Below are 9419 nucleotides of genomic sequence, written 5' to 3'. Positions count from 1 at the left end.
CTACACCAAAGGCTAGAACTTTAAAGGAGTTATATGAAAGTTGTTCTTATGCATTTAATGTCACTGATCCTAGCACTTTTGAGGAGGCTGTGAAATCTGAACATTGGAGAGTGGCTATGGCTGAGGAAATTAATTCAATTCAAAAAAATGGAACTTGGAAATTGTATGAATTACCAGAAGGGAAGAAGAAGATTGGAGTTAAGTGGGTGTATAAAACTAAATTGAAGCCAAGTGGTGAAAATTGAAAGGCATAAAGCCAGGCTTGTAGCAAAAGGGTATTCACAATAATTTGAAATTAATTATGATGAAGTCTATGCTCCAGTAGCAAGAATGGACACTGTGAGAATGATACTAGCCCTTGGGACTCAGAGTAAATTGGCCAGTGTATCAATTGGATGTGAAATATGCATTCTTGAATGGCACGCTTGAAGAAGAGGTATATGTTTCACAGCTAAGGGGGTTTGAAGTGCAAGGAAAAGAGAATCAAGTTTACAGATTAATTAAAGCTTTGTATGGACTAAAAAAAGCTCTAAGGGCATGGTATGCTAGGCCAGATGGTTGGTTTAATTCTAAGGGATTTCTATAGGAGTATGACAGAACATACACTATATAAGAAACTGAGAAATAAGATTGAAGTGTTGCTAGTATGTGTGTATGTAGATGATCTCATTTGTTTAGGCTCATCAGTGGAAGTTGTGAATGAATTCAAAGAAGCTATGAAGAGGGAGTTTAAGATGACAGACTATGGGGTTGATGAGATATTTTCTTGGGCTAGAGATAAATTATAATGCACATGGTGTGCATGTATCCAAGCATGTGTTAAGGTATGTTGCTGGAACCTATGACTTTGGAATTCAATATAACAGCAATGTTACATGTGTGTTAGAAGAGTATTGTGACAGTGATTGGAGTGGTGATCTTCAAGATAGAAAGAGTACTACTGGGTTTGTATTTAATTTGTGATCAGGAGCTTTTTGTTGGGCCTTGAAAAAGCAAGAGATTGTTGCTTTATCTTCTACTGAAGCTAAGTATGTATCCTTGAGTGCAGCATGTTGTCAAAGCATGTGGATGAAGAAAATATTGATTGATTGTGAAGTCAATTTTAAAGCAGCAGTGCAAATTTGGTGTGACAATAAATCATGCATTGCAATTGCTAAAAATCCTACACTCCATGGCAGGACTAAACATATGGATGTAAAATTCCATCATATTAGAGAGCTTGTAGCAAAGAAGAAGGTTCAAGTAAATTACTACAGTACTAATGATCAGGTTGCTAACATTTTCACCAAATGTTTGAGTATTCAGAAGCATAATCAGTTTAGAGGAGAGATGGGTGTTTGTCAGCTTCAATCAAGGGGGGATTCTGTTAGAATCGATTGAAGCTGCAGAATTTCAGGAAGAATGAAGTGAAGAACTAAGACATTGAAGTAGTTGGTTGTCTTGGTGTAAATACTTTTTGATTAAGTGGTAAGCTGGTATTTTTCAGGTATTTGAAAATTCAGTATTTCCATTGAAGGCTGAGTGGGAAAAGTTGGAAGTCTGTGATCTAATCCATCAAGGGGATTAGCATAAGTTTGAGGCAGAAGAGAAAGTTTAGCATCGGGGTTAAAGGGCAAGCATCGGGATTGGATTGTGATTGTATGGTCTAGATTTGATCAATCAAAGAGGTGAGCTTTAGTTCGAGGCAAGGTTGATAAGTGGTTTGATGCACTGGATTGGTGCACGTGGCTAGCTTAGTTACCTAGTCTGGTTTGTTTTGAGCATTGAACTTTCAGTTAGTTTATATAGCTTAGTGTATTGTTAGTTCATTAGACTTTTTTCTGATTTCCTGCTGTGTTTTCATCTTCTGAGAATTTTCCTGGCTTGTATAAATTTCTTTGTTGTTTATGATGAATTGCAAAGTTGTTTTTCATGAAGTATAGATGATATATAGTGATTATCATTTATTTGATTCATCGTTATCAGCTTGCATTCACTCACAATTTGTTGTTTGTCAATTTAGTTAGTTCTCAAGATTAGTCTTTCTTGTTTGATTTGGATAATGAAAGTGTTTTTTTTTTTTGGAAGAACAACCCCAAGGGGATAATTTATTAAAATGAAACTAAAAAGACAGGAGAAGCAACAGACCAAGAACAAAAAGAAAAAGGAAAAACTAATACAACTAAAATTTGAAACCAGAATTTATGAAAGATTTCATTATCTAGTGGGGAAGATCTCGTCCAAAAAGGAAGAGATTGAGAGCTGAGAAGTTGAATCCATGGGTGGCTAATTTGATGGCCGGGAGCATCCAAGTGCCGGGAATGCAATGAATGTTGGGAGAGTTGTGTCTGTCCAAAAAAGATCTGATATTTGTGATCTGAGAGCTATTCTTCCATGTGATAATGGGATCAGGATCTTTGAGTGTGTTGAGAGTTGTAGGTGTAATGACGAATATATGCTTGATGATGAATCGTTTATCCAAGGCAGTTTGGAGTGCGACAGCAAGAGCGAAGAGATCATCCATCGACGAGTCATCTATTGCTTGAGCGCAACACCTTGCAATGTTAACAACATAATCAGTATTAGAGAGAAAAAAATCCAACTGATCATACCTTGGTACACTGGTTGATAATGAAAGTGTATGCTTTGCATCAGCTGAAAGCTTTTAAACCCAACTCCTATTTGTTTGATTCATCATCATCACCTTATACATTCACAATTTGATGTTTGTTTGGCTCTGAAATCATATTTCAAACCTTAGCTTGACCTTGTTCTATCATGTACTCTTTTGTTATAATAAATAAATTAATTAATTAATAATAATAATTACTATTATTATTATTATTTAATTAATAAAAGAACAGAATGCGGATAAATCTTGGACATCTGACTCTCCACTTTTGGAACCCAATCATTTTTGGATTTTCCCAATAGTGCAGAAGGGAGTGGAAAACTACTTTTTGAAATAAATGGAAGGGTTAAAAGTTTGTACTATTCCATCTGCAAAAGAGTGAAAGGACATGAAAGTGATGGGTAATTTATGAAACTTCCGTTGAAACGGAAAGTTCAGTTATAGAATTTTTGTAAATAAATATTAAAAAAAAAACTTGCAAAAGAATAGTAACTTTTTCCTCACCATTAAATAGACAATCAAAACAGATGAACATCAAGTCATTTTAGTCACTTTCCATCCAGATGAGCAAGGGCCCCTGGAACCATGGTACTCCGCCCCTGGAACCATGGTACCCCACAAATTAATCTACTGATGGAGTTCATTGGAGTTGAACTGATAGTCATGAAAGTTACTTTTTCTTGATCATCATTAAAGTGTTGTGAATGTTTGATTTATCCATAGAAAAGATTCAAAAGAATGTAAATTATGTAATAGTGTCACAAATGCTAGCTTTCTGTGAATGTTTTTTGTGATTACATAAATTATCATTAAACGTTTGTTATTTTTTCTAATGTTAGTGAATGGAAAAATAATTCAAAAGGAAATCATTGTTTGAAGAATCAAGTTCAACTCCTGAAAATAGTGATGAACCTCAAATAACTCAACAATGTTCAAAACAAGCTCATGTTGAAGTTGATTTAAAAAATTTGCCCGCAGATCCAAGACTTCGTCTTTTAATTTCAACTTATCATCCTAATGATCAAGATAAAGTACAGAGAGCATACTTACAAAAGGGGCCTTGCCAACCACGCAATCATAATTTTTCACAAACAAGCATTAGGAATGTGTTGCGTCGATTTAATCTGAGTCGGTTTGATGAGTATGCCAATTGGTTAGAGTATAGCATAGCTAAAGATGCTACATTCTGTTTATATTGTTATCTTTTTAAACCAGATATCAGAAAGCAAGGAAGTGCAGACTCATTTGTCATTGAAGGTTTTACAAATTGGAATAAGAAAGATAGATTGAAAACTCATATCGGTGGGCTCAATAGTTCCCATAATCAAGCTTATAGAAAATGTCAAGACTTGATGAATCAAAATCAAAATATTCAATCTATTTTGATTAAGCAAAGAGATCAAGCTCGAAGTGAATATCGCACAAGATTGACTGCTTCAGTAGATTGTCTTCGATTTCTTTTGCGACAAAGGCTACCTTTTCGTGGTCATGATGAATCTGAGGAATCAAACAATCAAGAAAATTTTCTTGAACTATTGCATTTTCTTGCTAAACACATTGAAGCCATCAATAGTGTTGTTTTGAAGAATGCTCCTAGCAATCTAAAATTAACAGCTCATGATATTCAAAATGACATTATAAGTGATGCAGCAAGTGAGACAACAAAGGCAATTATTAATGAGTTAGGAGATGATTTATTTGCAATCTTGGTAGATGAATCTCGTGATGTCTCAAATAAGGAACAAATGGCTCTTGGTTTGCGTTACATGAATAATAGAAGTTGTATTGTTGAACGTTTTTTAGCTATTGTTCATGTCTCTGACACTACTGCATTGTCACTCAAAGAAGCAATTGAGTCTATGTTCTCTAAGCATGGATTAAGTTTATCAAGATTACGTGGACAAGGTTATGATGGAGCTAGCAACATGTGGGGTGAATTTAATGGTTTGAAAAGTTTGATTTTGAAGGAAAATGAATTGCCTTCTATATTCATTGCTTGGCACATCAACTTCAATTAACTCTTGTAGTAGTTGCAAAAAATGAAGATTCCGTTGCTTCACTTTTTCAGAATATTGGTTGTTTACTTAATGTTGTTGGAGCTTCATGTAAGAGGTATGATATTCTTAGAGAAAGTCAAGCTTCTAGAGTTGCCGAGGCTCTAAAAATGATGAGCTTGCAAGTGGAAAAGGCTTAAACCAAGAAATTAGTCTTAAACGTGTCGGTGATACTAGATGGGGTTCACATTATGGAACACTACTAAACTTAATTATTTTATTCCCTTTTGTGATTGATGAACTTGAAAATGTTGGTGAGAATGGTTTGAATTCATAGCAAAGGGTGGAAGCACAATTTTTATTGCAAATGCTTCAATCTTTTGATTTCATTTTCAACTTACATTTGATGAGAAATGTGCTAGGCATTACAAATGAATTGTCAAAGTCTTTACAAAGAAAGGATCAAGACATAGTTAATGCTATGGAGTTGGTTAAAATATCTAAACAAAGGCTTCAAATGATGAGAAATGATGGATGGGATCTTTTATTACATGAAATCCTTTCTTTTTCTGGAAAATATAGCATTTTGGTTTCCACCATGGATGAAAAATATTCACCTCCTGGAAGATCACGACATAAAGTTGTTGATATCTCAAATTTGCATCATTATCGATTTGAGTTATTCAATGTTGTTATAGATAGACAACTTCAAGAGCTCAACAACCGTTTCACTAAGATTAATACGGAGTTACTTCTTTGTGCAGCATGTCTCAGCCCAAGTGACTCTTTTTCTGCTTTTAATAAAGAGAAATTGATTCGCTTTGCTCGCTTTTATCCTCTTGAGTTTTCAGCTGTGGATGTTATGGGGCTTGACAGTCAACTTGAAACTTATATTATTGATATGCGCTCTAATCCTGAATTTTCGGGTATTAAAGAGATTGGTCAACTTACTGAGAAGTTGTTAGAGACAAAGAAGAATATTGTTTATCCACTTGTCTTTCTATTGCCTAAACTGGCTTCAATATTACCTGTTGCAACTGCAAGTGTAGAAAGGACATTTTCAGCAATGAAAATTGTGAAAAATCGGCTAAGGAACCGTATGGGAGATAATTTGATGAATAATTGTTTGGTTACATATATTGAAAGAGATATATTCAACAACATTGATAATGAAACAATCATCCCACGGTTTCAAAATATGAAATCTCGTCGTGGACAACTATGAATGATAGGTATAAGTTTGATAATTTTTTTTTAGTTATTTGTATTTTAACTTTTTTATAATGTTTTAACTATATTTCTAAATATATACATGATTTTCTTGTATTATAGATGATGATAATATGTTAAGAGACTTATTGTAGGAATTTTTGGTTTTCAAACTCTACATAATTAACTTTACTTTTTTTATTGTTAGGTTGTGTTTCATGCTCAAGAAAGAAGGAACAACATCTTCTTATGTGGTTTGTGTTTTCTTGGAAGATTGTGAGAAGATAAATTTGATGTATTTTTCATATACTTTCAAGTAATATATGTGGTTTGTGTTAGAAACTTTATTTTTGTTAACTGTGCTTCTTATAATTGTTGAACTATGACTGTTATATATAGGTAAACATATTTGTCATGTGATAATATTTTACTTATTGACCCCATATTATAAATTTCCTGGCTCCGCCACTGCTTATCATTGTTAGAAGTTGTTTTTACCACAGCAACTTTTCCGGATAGATGTTTTCATATGCTATTTAGTAGAATGATGGAGTTGAATCCATGTGAAATTTTGTCTCAAATGTGATTTTACATATTTTGTTTAGTCATGAAGCATTGTAAAACTTGCCATTGTAATAAGTTTTTTGTGGATCATGATTATAGAGCAGAACTAGAAAACACTTAATTTATTGAACTAAAGCTCAGATAGATTCTATTCTTTGTTGAGAGAGGCTAGTATTTAATCTATGTTGTTTCTAAGGATTTTGTTGTTGGTTTATTAGTAATCAGATGTATGTAGTAATGCTCCTCTCTATTATGTTTGAAATGTGTTAATTACTTCATTGAGCAGTCTATATGTAAGGTTGTTGAGCCTCCAATCAAGGCTTTTTATAGTCATGACAAATTTGAAAGTGCATGCTTGCATCATATGGCATATTGTATTAGTTATCACATAGTCCAAATGGTTCATGCTCTATGGAAAACCCATGCAAAGTTTTGTTTTATCATCGCAAACAATGTCTACTTAAGATCTCTCTTTGGGTGGCAGCAGTACCTCTGCCTTGTTAAATTCTTGCTTGTTTCCTTTTGTTATTTTTGTTTTTTAGTGTTTTTAATTTAGTTAATAAATGTAGAATGGTGGGCCATAGAAGTTTAAATAGTATATATATATATATATATATATGTAAAGTTAAGGATGTATTATTGTGATAAATGGAGATTTCGATGAATGAGAAAGGATGCATGGCATTGAGTTGTCAACTTCTTGATAAGTAGAGTTATATCCAATGGGAATCTCCATTTTCATCAGCATTCAGGACCAACTTAACTCTTCACTTGTCATTCTGTCTTTAGTCAGAATGACAAGTTTGTTGTTTATACTTTTTTTTTATGAACTTTTTTTTTCTTATCTATTTTCCAATATTCCATGCATTTGTATATCATGCCTTGCATCCTTTTTAATTAATTCTCTTGTTTGTTTATTAATGTTACCAATTCAAAGGAAGAAGAGTTCAAAATATGTTCATTGAACTCCAACGTGCATATAAGATCAGGTTTGTATGGCATGCAAATTAATCCTGAGAAACATAATGCAAAGTAGATTAATTATTACGCACGTTGCTATGGCCCATCCAATTATTAAGCACGTTGCAAATTAATCCTGGAATTGGAAAGGTTGGACCATCCAATCCCTATCTTCCTCCTTTAATTTCATCTCACTATTGCTATGGCCCATCATCCTTCTTTGTCTTCTTTATGGACAAAATTAATGAATATAATCTCTCTTTTTATATATATTTATATATATTTGTTTCAAATGAATGACCTTAGAAAGAGAATATATATTTTTTATCTCTTATATTTCAGAATTAAAATCACTTAGACAAGATCAAAAAATTCCAAACGAACTCATGAAAATATCAATAAAAATTCTTTCTTATGCATACACTCCATAATATTTTTGGAAGGTTTTGGCTGTCCTTTCAAAAGGTCTCTGTTTGTTTCTACATTTGTTTTAATAAACAACTAATTTAGAATTATAAAAAAATAATGACCTGTAAACTTATACAACATGTTTTTTTTAAATGAAATAGTGGCTATGCAATTTTTCCTATTTTATATATTAAAAAAAAAAACTTATGCGACATGCCTCACAAGACAAAACTGCTTTCATTATTAATTATGCAATTATTATTGTAATTTTTATTGATTGTTTTCCATGCCTAATTTGGTTTCTTGGTGGTGTGTCAATTCCAAGGAAATTTCAATTTCCTTGGAATTATGGGCAATTAAATGTGGAATTGAGACATTTTCCCTTGTCCTTCTTCATGCTTTGGTTTTGTACTTTTGTTTCATAGTAATCCACATGTTATGCTGGGTATCTTTATTTACTTGGTTGCTCTAAAGTCCTTGTAGGAATATAATGCATGTTTAGGAACTAGCTTCTCAATTTCTAAATCATTTTTCATGAAAAGGACTTTATTATTGATGTTCTTTATTTGCATTTATCTCATTATTATAATTTATTTTAAGTATAATACCCGAATTGGTCCTTCTACTTTTCTCTCTCTTCTCTTTTGGTCTCTCTACTCAGAAATGCTTCCAAGTAGTCCCTCTACTCTTGAAAATGGTTCTACTTAGTCCCTTCTACTCTAAAATAGGCCAATTATTGGCTGTATATTTTTCAAGAGTAGAGGGACTAGATGGGAAGAGATTAAAGGTAGAGTGACTAAATTGGGTCATTTTCAATAGTAGAGGGATTAGTGGGGCGCATTTCTGAGTAGAAAGACCAAAAGGGAAGAGAGAGAAAAGTAGAGGGACCAATTCGGGTATTATACCTTTATTTTATATTAACAAATTTGCTGGTAAGAAAATCATTTCAATGCTTTTTCCAAGAGATTCTAAAGTCTATTTAGAAAGTAAGTTGCATGATATGTAAAGATAACTCCATGTTTATGTAAACAGTTATGGAATGGGTTGCTCTGCATGATAAGATTTCTAATGCTAAGCATCTTGCTTACATTAAGAAGTCTGACAACTAATGATGGAGTTTGATAGGGGTGTGTTTTAGTGATAAGGATGACAGGATAATAAATGTGTGCATGTGTGTGAATGAAATAAAGATGGCAGAATAATAAATGAGTTTTTACTGGTGTGATTGTTGTAGTTTTATTTGTTCCAAGTGTTTTGTTTAGAGTGGATAAATGTTGTGGTTTTTTTCATGTGATTGCTTTAGTTGTATTTTTGATATAATTGTTACCTCTAAAAGGTCTAATAAATATAATGTTGAATGCGATTGATATTTATTAGAAAGAACTAGAATGAAAATGACGGTGGTGGGAGATAAAATCTCTAGATAGGGATCCTTTCCTGATAAACATGAAGCTGTAGAAAAGTCAAATATAAAGTGCAAAATGGTCCTAAGTTGAAAGTACAAGATTATTATTAAAATTATTATTGGTAATTATTTGTACTATGTTGATTATTACAGCATCACAATTGAAATTATGTCTTTCACATTGTCTTCACATTACAATTGGTTTGAATATCCATATTTGTTTCTATGTTGTAGGGACATATCACAATTGTTAATTGTTGAATTTTAA

The 9419-nt window shown here is 32.7% G+C and overlaps 1 pseudogene; it reads left to right on the top strand.

The window, feature by feature from the left end:
• Positions 1 to 3196: 3196 nt before the first annotated feature.
• On the top strand, positions 3197 to 5830 carry LOC120255127 (annotated as a pseudogene).
• Positions 5831 to 9419: the final 3589 nt, after the last annotated feature.

Source organism: Dioscorea cayenensis, unplaced genomic scaffold, assembly GCF_009730915.1.
Source record: "Dioscorea cayenensis subsp. rotundata cultivar TDr96_F1 unplaced genomic scaffold, TDr96_F1_v2_PseudoChromosome.rev07_lg8_w22 25.fasta BLBR01000856.1, whole genome shotgun sequence".
Taxonomy (NCBI): Eukaryota; Viridiplantae; Streptophyta; class Magnoliopsida; order Dioscoreales; family Dioscoreaceae; genus Dioscorea; species Dioscorea cayenensis.
Note: the sequence above shows the minus strand (reverse complement) of the source record. Positions and strands in the feature narration are given on the sequence as shown.